The sequence below is a fragment of the Lonchura striata genome, chromosome 12 (assembly GCF_046129695.1).
Source record: "Lonchura striata isolate bLonStr1 chromosome 12, bLonStr1.mat, whole genome shotgun sequence".
Taxonomy (NCBI): domain Eukaryota; kingdom Metazoa; phylum Chordata; class Aves; order Passeriformes; family Estrildidae; genus Lonchura; species Lonchura striata.
The window spans coordinates 4735580-4753303 of record NC_134614.1 but is presented as its reverse complement, the minus strand read 5'-3'; the positions used below and the strand labels follow the sequence as shown (position 1 = coordinate 4753303).

At 46.8% G+C, this 17724-nt stretch overlaps 1 protein-coding gene across 6 annotated transcripts in view; it reads right to left on the bottom strand.

Moving 5' to 3' along the window:
- The window catches only part of RAF1 (Raf-1 proto-oncogene, serine/threonine kinase), a 63939-nt gene that overhangs the window by 22055 nt on the left and 24160 nt on the right, over nucleotides 1–17724 (bottom strand). For 4 of the 6 annotated variants that reach the window (XM_021530450.3, XM_021530452.3, XM_021530453.3 and 1 more), the window contains exons 1-2: nucleotides 15620–15743; nucleotides 6409–6464 (exon numbers count right to left, since the gene is read on the bottom strand). The gene's annotated coding sequence lies outside the window, so the exon portion shown is untranslated. Of the gene's footprint in view, nucleotides 1–6408; nucleotides 6465–15619; nucleotides 15744–16985; nucleotides 16999–17724 lie in introns of those variants that run through there. The other 2 variants (XM_021530451.3, XM_077786047.1) reach the window with 2 other exon arrangements.

Here is a 17724-nt window from a genome sequence, read left to right as displayed (position 1 = left end):
AAAAGCACAACAGATTTGCAAGTAACTTTGGTCCAGACCTCAACCCAGGCCTGACCAGCAGCCAGAAAGGAAATGTAACAACAAAATTCCAGAGAAAGGTTTGATTTAGGTGAAGTCATTACCACCACATGCAAAGCCCAGAGCAGCAGAACCCTCAGCCTCAAAGGGAACTTTCAGTCAGTTCCTGAGCCTCTTCTTCACTGACAAGGCACACACTGCCTCACCTTCCCCCCTGCCAATCCCTGTCACTCCTCAATCCATCAGCTCTGCAGGTCCAGCTGTCCAAAGGTTCAAAATGTTCAAATGTCAGTAAGATTTAAACTCCATGCCCAATCATCTAACAGAACTGAGATACTTGGATTCTTTAGATTTTTAAATCCATTGTATTTAAATGACAAGAGTTTTATATTTGATGTAAAAATGGAATAAGGAATAGGAAGACACGGAGACATTCTGACAAATGAGAGATAAAATTGAGGAATACAACAAAGTTCACCACCTATAAGCACCTACAACATCTCATAATTCCTAGGCACCAGAAAGGTGAAAAACAAGTTATGTTCAGTTACAACACCCACATAATGCATATGGCAGCTGAAAGAGCAATTACTGAGATGGCAGCAATAAAAACTGAGATAAACTGTTAGATAAGAGGGGAAAGATGAAACCCAGAGAGCTTTTCTTAACTTTTCCCCTATGGGAAACTCCTTTGTTTCACCCTTCCAGGTAACAGATTAGACTAAACAAAAAGAGGAGCTTGACTTGATTTTTCTGCTGATTTAAGGAATAACAGGACAGCCATCTAAACCTCCTTGTCCCTGCTGATAGAAGTTGACAACACCCCAACATTACAGCCTTTATATTAATTATTTTGATATGCTGCAAACACTTCCTGAAAAATTCTAGAGAAAGCAGGAAATGACAAAGAATTCAAACTTGCATTTTGACAGAAGATAAGCTTCACACCCAAAAAGTGACTTCCCTGCTCTCAGGGTATCCTCTCCCCTGAACCCTGTACACTGAGGCACAGCCCACCAGGCAAGATCACTGCAATGTATTTTAAGGCTGTTGCACACACAGGAAAACACAGACAGCAACTGCCACCAGCCTTCTGTAGACCCAAACGTCAGTTCTATCTTTAATTAGGCATTTGCATCCTTCTCTCCCAGGATCTTCGCCTCAGTAAGTGCTGGACAGTCTCAGAACTGGCCACACCTAGCACAGCCCTCCCTTCCAGCAATGCCCTGCTCTCTCCTGCCATCACTGGGGTTTTGCCATCTCTTTTGGCTGAGCATTCAGTCCCTGGCAGGCTGGGTTTGCTCACAGATGTTGAGTTCTTCCCCTAGAAAATGGATGCACCACACACAGCACCTTCAGCTCTCCCTCCCCATGAAGCTCAGGCCTCTGGATGCAACTCGGGCACTCAGGGAGGAGCCAACACGGAAGGGAAAAGAACAGAGGTCAAAACTGGCCTGGAGCTGGCAAAAACCTGCCAAGAGGCCTGAGGGTGGAGGGGCATGGGAGAAGAAAGGGAAGTTTAACACATCTTCACAGTCTCCTGGGGAGAGACAGGGAATCCCTGCTGGAAAGTTGCTAAACCTGCTCTGGCATCCACTGGCTGCTGGAAAGGTGGAGCTTGTTGAAGAAACCCAAACTGTCCTGACTCTTGTTCAGAGACAGCCTCTGAGGGTGCCAGAGGTTCCAGGACCCCACAAACACCTCCTGACCCAGGCCATGAACAGTCTGGTTGAAACACTCAAATTCTGGCAGAGCATGGGCAGCCATGTTCACTTCTCAAGCCTTATTGCAGATTATTCTCATGGAAGAACAGACAGTCAGAAAAGCTGCTGCCTAGGAGGTGATTCTGAATTACTTACACCTTTCTCCTGCCCTCCAGTGCAAAGAAAGCTGGCTTCAAATTTATATAAATCTATACAAAACCATCCCTTGGAACTGCAGCATCTCACTGCATGTACAGGTAGGAGAGAAGAGCATTAACAGGGTCCTGAAGTGAGCACAGCTTAGGGCTAACAGAAGGTGACATTTAATGACACAGGCCAGCACTGCACATCCACACACCATGTCTGCACACTCAGAACCCTAAATGGGCACAATGGCAGAACAAAGCAGGGAGAACATCTCTGGCCACAGGTCTGAGCCCACCTGAACAGGTCATTGATGTGCAGAGCACAGCCAACCCTGCAGGGTCCTGTAACCTGGGCCTGGCAGCAGTTTTATTCCCTTTGGGTATTTTGCTCCAAGCAGGAACTGATTAAAGGTATTTTTACACACTACACTCATTTACTCCAGCTCCTCCAACATCCACACCAATTCACTCCAGTGAAAAGATGTTTGAAACTCTGTTCTAAAGAGAAATTTAATTTAAAGTAGAGGAAGAAAGAATTTACAATGATGCCTTCACAACTATATTCTTAGGTTTGTCTCTTTCAGAAAAAAAATGCTTTTCTCTCTTAAAATTAACTACAAGCATATTTCTGAAACATAATCATTACCAGATACTGGATTTCTGTTTATGCCATGCTCAAATAATCCACTGCCAGCTGGATGTTTTCATGTATATTTCTAAAAATTTTCTTTAAATATTTTCTTCCTGTAGCTCATCACTTTCATGAAAATGACTTCAAGCAGCCTTTCTCCAACTGGAAAACTGCAACAGCAGCAGTCAAAGAATATTTTAAGATATTAAAGCACATCAGCCCCCTTGTAGATCCAGGACTCCTGGGAAACCGATACCGATTGGTTTCATATTAAATGTTCAGCCTAAGCAGAAAAATAATGTCATTTACTGCTGCAAGTCCCCCAGGAGCTCTGCACACTCTGACCAAGACTGCACTTTTCATTAGTGCTTTTTGCACACATTACAGACTCTGCTAATGAATCATTGGAACAAGTATTAAACCTAAAGCATGGGACAGTTCTGGAATGTGCACATCTGACAGGAACAAATTCCTGGAGCTCAGTCACTCACATACAATCAATACATTCATGTCATTCATTCCATGTCAAAAGGTATGGGAAGCTACTCTGACTTCTCCCATGAGCAGGATAAATTGCTGGTCTGAACTGTTAAAAAACTCCCTAAAAAATGCCAAAACTGGCACTGAGTTAAGCTGAAAGTTCATGTGTTACGAATCTGAACTCTCACACCAAAGTTTAGGTACTTTGTCCTTGCTTTTTCCTGGAACAAACACCCAAAGCTTTTAAAAACACCTCATAACAGCTCCCCCTGCCAGCACACACGTGCTGCCATTTTTATCCACGCAAATTCATGGAATTTCATGTTTCATGGAATACACCTGCAAACACAGAACAAAGTCCAGAATCCACTTCAAACTGAACACTTATGTCAGTAAATATAAGCTTGAAAAGCTGCTTAGAAGCAAAGTTTTCACCTCTGACACAAAAAGATCAATGATCCTGTGGCCTTTTCTTTTCCCATACAGTAATTAATTGATCTAATATTGCTTGGGTGACCAATTATCTGGGGGGAAAACCAGAAATTTAAACCAGACAAATCTCTGTTGTGATCTACAGCAGCATTTTTTAAAAGTAGCTTTTCAGAGCAGTAGAGGATAAATATGGACTCATTCCTGTATTAATAAATAAAGCTGTGATCTATGGAATTATGAATGCAGGGCATGAGTTGGGATCAGTGTAACAACCCAGGCAGATCCCTCTTACATCTACAAGGTTGGTGCTTTTCCTTCATCTGTCCTTCATTTTAAGAGATGAATGCCAAAAAACAAATTCCTCCCTTAGACAACTGACAGAAATTTAAAATTAACAGAAGGAAATGTCAGTGTTCATGGAAACAAACCAAGCAAAACAAAAAACAACAGAAACACAAAATTTCTGCCTCTGCTGTTCTGGTCTTGGAAGTATCTTTTCTCCTCTTTTTCTTTATTTACCAGAAATATTCTGGTTTTAGCCACTACTTCAGCCATCAGGGAAAAAAATAACATTGTTTTTCCAACAAGTGGGCCCTACAGTAAGGAGGACATAAGCAATACAACTCTCAACCTGCTTTCAGACTTACTCATTTTAGACTTATTGATTTATTATTCATTCAAGATTAATATATTTTTGTATTTAAAAGCTGCTGTCAGATAAAAACTCTGGCTACTAAGCACAAACCAAGTCAGACTCCCTGGCTGCAGCAGGCTGTACTTTGGGCTCTGCTTAGCAGGAATTTGCCACCAAAACAATCTGCACCTTTGGCCACCCTGTGCCTGCTCTCTGTTGGCTGTAACAGCTCCAGGCTACTGTTCCCAGCCAGATCCCAGAAGATCTGTTTGGTTTGTCCTTTCCACACAGATCATTCCCTTGGCAGTCACCCATTTTTTCCCACATATTTCTACGAAATTCAAATGTGGAGCTCTAAGTTTCTCTTCAAAACCACAACTCCTTCATTAGAGAAACAGGAGCACTGAAGATCCAGCACCTAAAAGAAGGATGCAGAATCCAAAGTTTTGCCTTTACCAAAGCAAAAAATCAATCCCAGGTAAAAAGAAAAATGCAGCAGGTTTTTCTAATCAGAGTGGTTTTAAATTGGGTTTAAGTATGGCTGCAGAGTTCATATTTCATATTTTTTAATGTGCTCTTAACATGATGAAGACTATTAAAGCTGAAGTGATATTTAAGTCGTGCTCCTTTTTTAATTCAGTAAACTCAAACTCATTATTAGAAACAAAAAGCACTGAACACTGCTTTTTATAGCTGACTGTATCAGAATCATATTATATGACAGTCCTGTCACTCAGATTTCTTGTTTCTGTGCCATAATGTGAAATTCTTCCCAGAAGAATCCTCCAAAGGGAGATTTACAGAGAAATCTCTTTAACATGGGCCTTGCACTGCAGACAGAAGTGGGACTACTAGTGTTTTGTCTTTCTTTACATGGTCAAAACACTGGGCAAGCCTTTTTACTCCCCCAAATCTCTCAATCAAGTGCACATACCTTCCCAGCCATGTGCCTATTTGCATTCTGCACTTGCTCATGCCAATTGTTCCCAGTCTGAAAGCCTCAAACTGTGTTTGCAGTTGCCTGGAACTCATCCACTTTACAGCAAGGATGAAAAAAAGTTCCTCAAATGTCAGCAATCCACCAAATGCCTTTCCCACACGAGTTCTCAAGGATTAGACAAAAAAGTGACTGAGAACCTCAGCACAAAGAATGCCTGGCTCTGTCCTCCCTCAGCCACGTGTAGGAAATGCAGCAGCACTGGGAACACCCCAGATTTAGAGCCTGGAGAGAGAGAAGAACAGCCTGAGGACTAGCAAAGAAGCTGCTGGGAGCTGTGTTCACATCTCGCTGTACAGAGAGCCTGCATGGTGCTGTTAACAGCACTGCAAAGCAGCAGGAATGCTGAATTTTCTGTACCTCCAACAGGATGCACTGCCCCAGGCAGTCCCACAGCCAGGTCCTCCCTGCTGTCACCCAGGGCAGCTTTCAGCCAATAAATGGATGTGATGAAATGTGGGCTCTGTGCCAGGCCTGCAGTGCCACGTGGAGGTCAATAATGTGATTCCAAGAGCTTGGAAACATCATCCAGACGGGCAGAGGGCAGGGCACAGGGACAGCATAGGGACGGCCTTGAGAGATCTTCTGGAGGAGACAGAACAAAGGATTCTCCCTTGTATTTTATAACAAGATGCACCTGGGAATAGCTGGATATATCCTTCCTGGACAGCTGTAACAACTTGATTTTCATGGTCTGTATGCACCTGTATTTGCCAAGACGCCTGAATAAAATGGCAAATAAAAACAGAATGTACTTAAAAATTTAAGACCGTATACAACAAAAAATATTTAAGACTATGTCAAACATTTACTGTCCTGAGAGCCTCCAAAAGAAATTATGCTCCATTATTATCTTATTAAATACACCCATGAAATTACAGTCTGGTTTGGGTGGGTTTTTATTTACTTAACAAAGTGCTATACCAGCCTTTTTGTTTCAGAGATAGAGTTTGAAGATAATGTCACAGACAGATTTACATTAGGTCTGGATTATTCCCAATAGACCTGTAGTTGTGTGGAAAGGCAAACGCTGTTTGGAGAAGACAGGCAAATATCAAGAGCTGAAGCTCTAAACTGAGGAAGGGCTTTTCCCTGCAAAGTAAATATCCAGGGAGACTGAGTCAAGTAAGAGCCTAAGTTAAATACACACTTCTGATAAAGCAAACCCTGTAATAACTGTAGTTCCAGATCGATTTTATGGCATTTTTCAAAAAACAAAAAGTGGATTTTAGCAGCAGTGCAAGAATACAAGCACAGAGGGGCTGAGCTGAGTTTCCCTTCCTGAAGGGAAGGTCCAGGAATCTCCAAAGAAAGAATGGGGCAGGAGAGGGAGGAAGGGAAAGATAACAAGAGAAAGTTATTTATACCTTCAGATTTCCTTTCAGCAAATGAAGTCCTATGACAAAAGGATGATGCACATCATCTGTGGAAGACAAAAAGAAAACCAGAAGAGAGTTACATTTTAACAGAAAAACATATACAATTGCTACATACCAAATAAATAACAAAAAATTACATCAGTGATAAATTATCATCCTTCTACTTTCAGAGTTTTCAGGGTCTTCCAGCCTCTCATTATTTTATGCAGCATTTCAGTGTAAGGAGACACAGAATGCAGGACAACCAAACATTACCCAGCTCAAAAGCATTTCATTCTTCTTCCAGAACATCAGAAAAAAATCTTTTGCAGCTAAAAACTCACTGAAGTAAAAATTAAATAGGAGTTGAATAGTCCCTTCTCACACATCAGTTCCCCACTCAGACAACACCTTGCTGACTCATAAAAGTTGACAAATCTTGGAGACAAAACAAACAGTAACAAGCAGCCAAGCCTCTGAAGGCTCTCTGTAGCTTGCATAAAAGCACCAACTGCAAGAGGAAGAATTCCCAGGGAAGCTGAAGAAATCTTGATGGGATCATCCCCCACAAAGCTTTCTCTTCTCCAGATCAACAAGTCTCAGCTTCCTCATGTCTTTCTAAAAAATGCAATAAAAAAATCAAGAAGAGATCTTATATTGCCAGCTCACTTCTGGTTAGAGGGATCCTCTCTTCTAGACAGAGCATATGAGGAAAAAATAAAATTAATAAATAAAAAGAAGCTGCAATGATTTTACCAAAGCAGCAAACTCTCAAAGATGAACAAGAAACCAGATTAATGCTTTGGGACCTCCACTTTGAGTCATTTTCAGTCATTTTAAAAGTAAAATCTACTAACAGTCTGACCTGTGAATTTATCCTGCTTACACCTAGCACACGTGCCTCTAACAAATATTAAGGAATGTGGTAGATAAGATACTGTACATATATCTTCCATCATGGAAAATGATAAGCAGGGAGACTGAGGAGAAGAAAAGAATTCTGGTTTTCTCACACCAGAGGAAAAGGTGAGATCTTTAGTTAAAACCAAATACAAGAGATGACAACGACTCTCTAAGATGGATGTTACATGAAAAAAATGAGAGAAAACTGATGGGGAAATTTCATTTACAGAATGAAAACCCAAAGCATTTTTACAGTAAAATCAGCAAGAAGAAAACAAAATCTCATGCATAAATCAAGAAGAGATAGCACAGCATAAAACAAGTGTGATGGGTTGAAGAAGCAGGTGCAGTATTTCTATCTGCCGCCACAGCAATAGTTGTAAAGCAGGAAAAATGACTTCTTTTTCTTGACAGATAAAGAGACATATGACAAAAAAAATCAGTAAGAACATCTGCTAACAGAACTGGCAAACACGAGGGCTTAAGGAATAAAAGTTGCCAAAAAGCCCAGCTTTACTGCAGATGTGAAGTTCAATTGAACCTGACTGGAATTGTTCACGCAAGACAATGGCAGAGCAGAGGGAGAAGAAAGCCCCTGTGTCCTGGAGGAAGTTCCCTGCCTTCAGGATTTCCACCTGAGGTGCTCTGAGGAGCAGGAGCAAGGCCAGCAGGGGCCTGTGAGGGGAATGCTGAAAGCACAAGTTCATCACTCATCACACTTCAAGATGAAACCATTGCTTTGGAAAGATTCTGCCCCAAACCTACTGCTAAATGCACAAAGAGCCAGCACAAAAGCTTGAGGTTTGGGTTTCAGTGTTGCCAAGCACTTCTGAAGTATGGATGGATGGTTTTAGAAAACACACCTTGTATCTGAGATAAGGTAATCACAAATGTCAGACATTTCAGCGATCACACATCTCTATGTGATACCTGTGCCACTGAACCCCCTGTCTCACTGTCAGGCCATTCTCACTGTTTGCTCCAGTTTCCACTACAAATATTTGGATAGATACAGCATTTTGTCACTGGAAGTGCTACTAATTTACTCCCAGAAAAGACATTAATTTCCTATAGTGTGCAGGAATACAAAATAAAATTTAGTCAACATCAGCCTGGCCTTTTAAAAATTAGGACAAAACCTTGTACTCCACTGATTCCTGGGCTACACTGTTAATCCCCATGTTTAAAACTCACACTGCCTATTTAAAGTCTCCACGTGAAAAACTGAGAAAGACAAAATAATCAATATACAAATGAACCCAAAATTTAAAAAAAGAAACTCTGCCAGACATAAAATACGCAAACAAAAGTGAAAGAATCTCTTGTAGTCACAGCTACAAGAGATAGCTGACAGAGTAAAAAATATTTTTCAGTGTAAGACAGTCTCAGTGTCAATCCGCCCAATTTTATTGAACATTTTCTGCAGCACATACAGCACTTTGTAACAGAAAATGATTCCAGGTACTGTCCTGTAATTCAACATCACAAGGGCAGATCTTACTGGAATAGGTAAAAATAGCAGCAGGGAGCATGCCAAAGGACAGTCTTTCCACTACAGGGGCAGTGCTTACATTGCAACATCAGCTGGCTCTCTTTTTATAACCTCACCATTGCCAGTGAGTGAGTTACACAGGCAACTTAAAAGGTTGGAGAAATCCAAGAGCAAGCTCTGCTCCGTTTCTGAGCTGAAATCAATCCCCTGCACCACTGTGAGCCCAAGGCTCTGCTGCAGCACTGTTCTTGCCTGTGTCCGCTTTCTACTTGCTCCAAAGCTTCAGCACACAGGGATGATGTCATTCAGAATTGAGTGTATTTCTTGTCAAATGTCAGAATAAAATTAGAGCCTTGCACACTTTGTAGCTCCTTTTGGCTGCAGCACACTGGAAGTTCCTTAACTTCATTCTCTGCCAGGCACATGACCCATCCCCTAAAGAGCTCCTTTTATCCCATTTCTGCAGGCCAAGCAGCCTGAGCAGCCCCTCCCCAGCACTGAACTCCAAACGGGCTTTTGCCATGTTTCCACATAAAGATAACACCACCCCAAACTTGTGAGCCCCGTGATCAGAGGCAGAAATGCTGCTTTACCAGAAGAGAGTCTGCTCCATAGCCAGCAGCTTGACTTGCAGGTGACCAAAAGTGCTTAGCTTTCTAATTAGGCACCAGGGAAAGCTGCACCCTCCCGTCCCAGCACCACAAACAGGTTCCTGCCTGCTCACCCTCCACATCGGCATTGATTGCACACCGCTTCCCAAAGGTATCGCAGGCAGAGGGAGAAGAAAGCCTGGGAAAAGCAGGGAGTCGCTGAGCTGGCACAGGTGCTCTCGCACACTTTTCTGCCTCAATCGAATTCAAACTGACTGATCATCAACATATTTACCTCTCCTTAAACCTGCAAGCCCGGGAATAATCAGAGATGTTTGTTATTTGCACACAGTAGCACCAGTACTGCATATGTTTGTTTTAAAATCTAAGCATCAGCCTTGTGAAAAACCAAGAGTAAAGAAAGTTTAGACACTTCTGCCGTACTTTTAATGTGTGAATTTTATAATGCAAGTTTCACCAAAAAAAAACCCACCAAACCCAAACACATCAAATTAAAACACAATACACAAGAACTGAAAAAAATATTTTAATGGGGTTATGCAATATACCTGAAGGAATTAAATTGCTATCAGAAATCATCAAAGTAAGGAAAATATTAACCCAACAGTATTCTTGGAATTAACAATTACTAGGTAAGTTCTGAACTTCGGGAATTGAAAAAAAAAAGGTCTTCTGGCCTTTGAAGGTGGGGTCACATCCTGTGCCATAAATATGAGTAACTTTCAGAGAAACTTTGGAACAAAGTTTCTAAAGTAAAGTTTAAACAACACCAAGTTCCCATCTATCAAAATACACCTTTCCAAGTGAAAGCTGCAAGAGGCAATTACAGGCACTCTTACCTGCACATTAAGTGAAATTAAAATCCACTTTACTTTCTCCTTTACAAGAAATGTGTAAGAGTGTAGTTTCCATGGTAATGATTTGGAAACAATACACATACCATTTTTTGGGTAGCAATAAATTAGGAATTAAAAAAAAAATTAAAGTATGATTAACCAGTATTTTTAATTCCCAGCAACACTTCAAGTCTAATGACCCCCCTAGAACTGCTCTGCTTTGCAGGATTCTCCCTCTGTGCTCTGACATTTCTGCAACAATTCCATGCAAACAAAAGGGAATACACGCTCTATCTTCACCTGCCCCATCACGCTCCTTCAGTTTCACCAAAAACTCTTACGTAAAATCTCACGTTTCTTACACAGAAAGAAAATCTGAATAAAGAAAAAAGAATGATAATTTAGTAATCTCTGCCACAGATAGCAAGTGAGTAAAGAGAGGAGTGCCTTTTGTGGTGTGCTAATAGACTGAAAAACCACTATAAAATACTGAAAGTATGACCAGACTTTGAGCAAACACTCTTAAATGGTTGAGAAGAAGAAAGAGGAATATGCAAAAGCCAGCACAAATTACTGGTAGAGCTGACAGGGACATACACTGGAAGCAGACTAAATTACAGAAAAAGGAAAATTGGTCATATGTTAAAATATTTCAATATAACACCTTAAAGGTTTTCCCCTACAAAAGCATTAGAGACATCTTTCTTCTACTTCTGCACTATCCTGCATCTCTCTCTTGGTAATCTGTCAACTCAGCGTTCCAAAAATCCCCACTTTCAGAACTCCAGCTTGTTCTACGGTGAAACAATTGATGTAAGAGGAAACTCTAACGGGGGCTCAGAGCCATTTCTCGGCGCCTGAACCTCGGAGCCAGCTTTAATTAATGCATTAACCCCACACCACACCCAGCCGCGAGTCAGGGACGCAGCCTCCCTCTCTCCGCGAACTAAAAATACACGGGTGGCCGCGGCGCCGCCTCGTCCATCGGAATGGGCAGAATTAACGCTGCCGCCAGCTGCGCCTCGCTGCGAGGGGCAAACCCAGGCCAGGTACCGGCGCCGAGCCGCAGCTCCGCCCGGCGTGAGGCAGCGAGCGACACGAGCGGGCTCGGCCACCTCCATCTGCACGTCCCCAGAGGCAAACACGGCACAGGCGCCTCCTCCTGCACTCGGACCTGCGAGGCGATTCTCCAGCCCTTCTGCCTCAAGCGGCCAGCTCGGGTTTGAGGGGCCGCCGCTCCGCTCCGAGCAGCGCAGCAGGGCCGGCACACCTGCACACAAACCCCGCCGCGGCCACCCTGATGTGCCACCAAACCCGCAGCCCTGCCCTTCAAATCTCTCTTTGCATCACATGGGCCACATCGCTTAAAAGCCTGACAATAGGATACTCATGTAAACAAGCTATTTATTAATGATCAGTTCTAATTCCCAGCTCTGAAAACGCTTTTCTCATTTACAAATGACTCCAGACCACGACTTTGTTTATCCTTGTCTGCTGTGTGCGCTGCAGCATTTCAGTACACAAATGACCATATTCTATTAAACCGTAAAAGGTCAGTACACACTGCTGCAATAAAATCAACTTTGTGTAAAACAGATGACATTTATAGTACAAACACAATATTCAAGTCACTAAAGGAATAAACGTGCGCCAGCTGCTTTTCAAAGCAAAAGCGTTGTTTACAAAAAAACAGCGCACGCAGCAAGAGCCAGCAGATCTTGGAGAATTCTTCACAGAGCTTGGGCCAAAAGAGACTTTCTTTTCAGAAACAATAAGAACAACACTAAACAGGGGTTACCCATACAGAATAAATTGTTCTGCTCCATGCTGTCTCAAAACCCATGAGCTAATGCATGCTCATTACTAAAATACCTTGTTAATTTGTCATAAATTTAGACTTTTTAGCCAAGCCTCTACTGTTACATTAACTCCTCTTTCAATTAATTTGTAAAGCTGAGCAAATGTTTCCACAACCTTACTCAATACACGGTGGATATATTTCATACTAGAAAATACCAAAGGGTTTTTGCATAAGCAATTAGACAAAGTCAATCAAAATCGGTACAGTGACGATGTAAACATGTCTGTTTACAAATTAAACTCACGTGAAAGTTACTGAAATCATGCTTCAATCACACTACCTGGTAAGTTATCTTTATTTTTTGCAAGTTTTCTTCTTGTTTTGATGACTTTTGTTGCTTCCCCAAATAAAGATCACTTTAACTTATGCAATTTGATGGTTTTATTATAAATAGAACTCTAAATACTATTTTTCATTACACACTCTTTAGGTTTCTGTGTTTCTAATTTAGAAGATGGTCCAGGAACTTACTTCTTATAACCATCCTGAACAATCATCCCGTTCAGCCACTCATTTGCACTCAGTTGTTTCCTGAACTGCCATGAAAGTTTTGGAAATGCAGCTGCACAAATGCCATTATCCTCATTCCCTGGGCAACTGGTGGTGGCCTCTCCTCCAGCAATTCTTGGGTATTTCTCATTGTTAAAGTTAGGCAGAGGCACAAAGAACAGGACATTCCCACAGGATACAGAAATAGGAAGGCAAGGTGTGGGGGAATCCCCTGCTCTCGGTCAGGGGGGGATCACGGCAGGAGCACATCCCCAGGAGGAGCCCAAGCCCACGGAAATCCCTGCCGGCCAGCTGGCAGCCGGGGAGGCAGGGCAGAGCCGTGACAAACGGGAAGGGGAGGAGCAGAACCCCGCGGGTGTCGGAGGGGTGCTGGAGGTGTGACAAAGGTGCGGCAAAGGGAACGACTCTGGCAGCACAAAAGGACAGGCTGCGCGCAGAGAGACCCAAATACCAACCTGCACTGAACTGCCCGAGTTCGTCGTGTGCTCTGCGAACTGAATTAGCAAAATAAAAACAGCTTAAACATCCTGTATCCACAACAGCAATTCAACTCCTGCACTGAATCTTGACTGAAGATTGGTTTTGGTTCCCATCTCCTGCAGGAGCCTGGAAACAAACAACTCTGAATTTAATGTTTTCCAACAGGGAAAACGTGGTTTCTTCTCAACTCCTGGTTTTCCAACAGCACAAAGAGCCACATAAATAATCTGGAGGGAGGAGGGGAGGAGATGTCCCAGAAGAAATTACTGCTGATGTAGCGTACCAAGAAGTGCTGACCAATGATTTCCGTGGGTCATGTTTGTGGTTCAGAAAATGAGTTATTTTAATGAGATATAGTAAGTTCAGGCCCTGAGACAGCAGTGACTTCATACGTAATTTGAACAGAATGCACGGTTGGCTAAGAATAAAAAATGGAAAAGGAATTAAACTGAAAAAAATAAGGTTTAGATCTTCTTTGGGAAAAAAATAGGCTTTTTTCCTGCCACTTCCAGCTTTTCCTTCAAAGCAGGTTAATCAGCAATGTTGCACAATAAGTTGTCTAGTCCTGAAAATATTAAGAATGGCAACAAACCGTATGAAAAACATATTCCAGGACTCTGAAAAGAACACTGCCCAAACCCAACGATGCTACTCCACTTCTGATTTAATAATCTAAGATTAAATTGCTTACTACATTAACCAGTCACCATATTAATTTCTCACCATATTCATTTCATGAGCACACACAGAGATCCCTACATCTTTCATGATTAATTGCAGCCTCAGGGTTTGCCTGCAGAAAATTCTCATTAAGACAAACCAAACTAAAGCCACTTCCATTCTGAGTGGGTGTCCCCAGAAGAGATTTAAGAGAATTGCCTGGAATTAACTCTCACATTCATCAACTCAATCTCTCATTTTGCACCAACACTGCAGACACCTCCTGAAGAATCAGCATGCCCATTCCAGTTTGGCACAATGCAGTGATCCTTCAGGCAAAAGCTGCAGCTGAGTTTTTCTGAAGCATTGAAATAAAAAACATCTTCAGATATATGGCTTCAGTTTTGGAAAGATTCTGAGTCTTACACCACTGTAGATCCTCCTGATTCTGCACACCCACAACCTGCAGCTGCAGCACAAACTGTGCTGCAGCAATCCCACCACAACTGGTTCTGCAGTCTCACTGGCCCAGCTGAAGCCCCTGCATTTATGGATGTCACTCCAAGGCTAAGAAGGAAAACAATTCTGCACAAGTTATTTGGCCTGTCACAGGCGAGGTGAACAACAGACAGCAGCAGGACCAGCAGGTTACTGATGAGTGTAGCCAGGCTGGAGATAAAGAGAGGCAGAAAGAGGACAGCCTGGGCTCTGCAGGAGCAGCACTGCTACACACCAGGGCTGGACAGCTGACAAGGACTCAGGACACAGAATAATCTTACTCCTGTCTGCCAATGTCTAATGGATTTTAAGTTGCAAAAAATAACCAAGCGAGCAATTCAGACCAAAGAATGCCCGAGCAGAAAGAATTCCGTTGTGCTGATACACCTAAAGGCGTTTTCTCCTCCCAGTCCAGCAGACTGGGGATGACAATAACAGGAGGGTCAGGCAGCCCTGCTGGAAGCACAGGAGAGACAAAGCTACAGCATCACAGCGGGGACCCGAGGAGAGCGGGCCAACACAGCCCCGGCTGTGGGCAGGGCACGGCCCCAGCTGAGCGGGATGCTCATCCCACCGCTCATCCTCCTGCACAGGGCACAGCCCCAGCTGTGGGGATGCTCATCCCACCGCTCATCCTCCCTGCACAGGGCACAGCCCCAGCTGAGCGGGATGCTCATCCCACCGCTCATCCTCCCTGCACAGGGCACAGCCCCAGCTGTGGGGATGCTCATCCCACCGCTCATCCTCCCTGCACAGGGCACAGCCCCAGCTGTGCGGGATGTTCATCCCACCGCTCACCCTCCCTGCCCGGGGCACGGCTCGCCCAGCTGTGCGGGATGTTCATCCCACTGCACATTCCCCCTGCCCGGGGCACGGCTCACCCAGCTGTGCGGGCTGCCATCCATCCCACTGCTCACCCTCCCTGCCCGGGGCACGGCTCACCCAGCTGTGCGGGCTGCCATCCATCCCACTGCTCACTCCCCCTGCCCAGGGCACGGCTCGCCCAGCTGTGCGGGCTGCCATCCATCCCACTGCTCACTGCCCCTGCCCGGGGCACGGCTCGCCCAGCGCCGCGGGCCCACCCGCGCTGGCGCTGACAGGCGGCGGCCACGACCCAGCCCCGCTCCCCCCGACCTTCGCCCCGCCCCGGCCCTCTCGACAGCGATCCCCCGGCCCGGGCAATCCCCCCGCGGGCCGAAGCCGCCCGCTTCTCCCGCTTCTTCCCCGTGTCCGCCGGGGCCGAGCGGCCGGGTCAGCGCGCCCGGGGCCGAGCCCGGAGCGGCGCCAGCGCGGAACGGAGCGCTGCAAGGAGAGGAAATACACGGAGCAGTTCTCCCGCCCGGCCCTGGCGCTCCCCGGCCGCCCGTACCTGTGTCCCGGGCCCCCGGCGGGTCCCCCGCGCCCCGGTCCCGTCCGGCGCCGCTCGCTCCGCGCCTCAGAGAAAATGGCGGCCCCGCGCCCAGGCAGACATTTATCCCCGCCCATCGCGCGCTCGGCGCTCCACGCCGTGCCTGCGCCCGCCTGCCTGCCGCTCCCGCCCGCCCGCCTGGCGCGGGAGCGCCGAGCTGCCGATCGGCCGCCCCGCCGCCATTTGGGAGCGGCTGAGGCGCTGCTCGGGGAGGGAGCAGGGGGCGAAACAGGGATCCCGAGGGATCCCGGCGCCGCCTCCAGCCCTGCCCGTCACCCGGCCTGGGAGAGCGGCATGAGCGGGGGCTGGAGCGGGCGCCCCTCAGGGCACCGCGGTGCCGCCTCACAGGCACCGCCGCCCTCAGCTCCCGGGGCCGCCCCGCTGCAGCCCTGCCCCAGCCGGGCCCTCGGGAGTCTGACCGGGCACTAGAGAATGGAGCAGCCCCGCGGCGTGCACAGCGGAGCCCGGAGCACTGCCCGGAGCAGAGCTCGGAGCACAGCCCGGAGCAGAGCTCAGAGCACAGCCCGGAGCCTGGAGCCCGGAGCAGAGCCTTGAGCCCGGAGCAGAGCCCGCAGCCCTGAGCACAGCCCGGAGCACAGCCCGCATCCCTGAGCACAGCCCGGAGCAGAGCCCGCAGCCCTGAGCACAGCCCGGAGCACAGCCCGCATCCCTGAGCACAGCCCGGAGCACAGCCCTGAGCCCGGAGCAGAGCCCGGAGCCCGGAGCAGAGCCCGGAGCCCGGAGCACAGCCCTGAGCCCGGAGCACAGCCCGGAGCACAGCCCGGAGCAGAGCCTTGAGCCCGGAGCAGAGCCCGCAGCCCTGAGCACAGCCCGGAGCACAGCCCGCAGCCCGGAGCAGAGCCCGGAGCAGAGCCCTGAGCCCGGAGCACAGCCCGGAGCCCGGAGCACAGCCCGCAGCCCGGAGCACAGCCCTGAGCCCGGAGCACAGCCCGGAGCCCGGAGCACAGCCCGCAGCCCGGAGCACAGCCCTGAGCCCGGAGCACAGCCCGGAGCCCGGAGCACAGCCCGCAGCCCGGAGCACAGCCCTGAGCCCGGAGCACAGCCCTGAGCCCGGAGCACAGCCCGGAGCTCGGAGCAGAGCCCGCAGCCCGGAGCGCAGCCCGGAGCACAGCCCGGAGCACAGCCCGCAGCCCGGAGCACAGCCCTGAGCCCGGAGCACAGCCCGGAGCAGAGCCCGCAGCCCGGAGCAGAGCCCGCAGCCCTGAGCCCGGAGCCCGGAGCCCTGAGCCCTGAGCAGAGCCCGGAGCGGAGCCCGGAGCCGGGCGGGCAGCGCCGCCGTGCCTGGGCAGAGCCAGCCGTGTCCTACCTGTGCGCGGCCGAGGCCGGCTCTGCAGGGAGCAGCAGCGGTTCCCCAGGGGCGGAACGTGCTCAGGGGTGGGGTGTGAGCTACTGGGAAAGGTATCTGGGGAGAAATAAAGAAAGAAATAAAACCAAATAGCGTGCAAGCTCTTTCCCTGGAGGAGACAGGGACCAGCCGTCAGGCAGCAATCCCTGTGTGACTCTGCACAGCCTCCATAGAAAAGCAGGGACACCGAAGGGCTCTGCTCGCTGCTAACTCACTTATTTTAGCTTTGAAAACGTGCAGAATGGCACATCAAAATAGTATACAAATTAGCACCCCAAAATACAGCTTCTCAGGGTAGCGCTTGCAAAGGAAAACATTTCTCTTAGAACTGTTTTTAAAGAACATTACACACTTGCATCTACAGTCATGTAAGTTATATTAATTGTTAATTAAATAAGTGTTAGTCTAAAAAAGAGCCACCAGCAAAATTCTCAGCCTTATTTTGGATTTCTCTACGGAAGACAGTTCTGATATAAACCAAAACCTGAGTTTGGTTAAAGTCACATTAACCTCAGAGAGGCATAGCAAGGACAAGGAAAAAGCAGCACTGTTGGGTTTGCCTCTCCTAAGCAACAAATAGAAAAAAATCCCAAAACACAAGAGAGTCCTCAGGTCTCAGTGCCCCCCAGGAAGAGGTGGGGTTGCCAGGTAATAGGGGATTGGAATGGGGATGGCAACCAGGAACTCTGGAGGGCTGAAA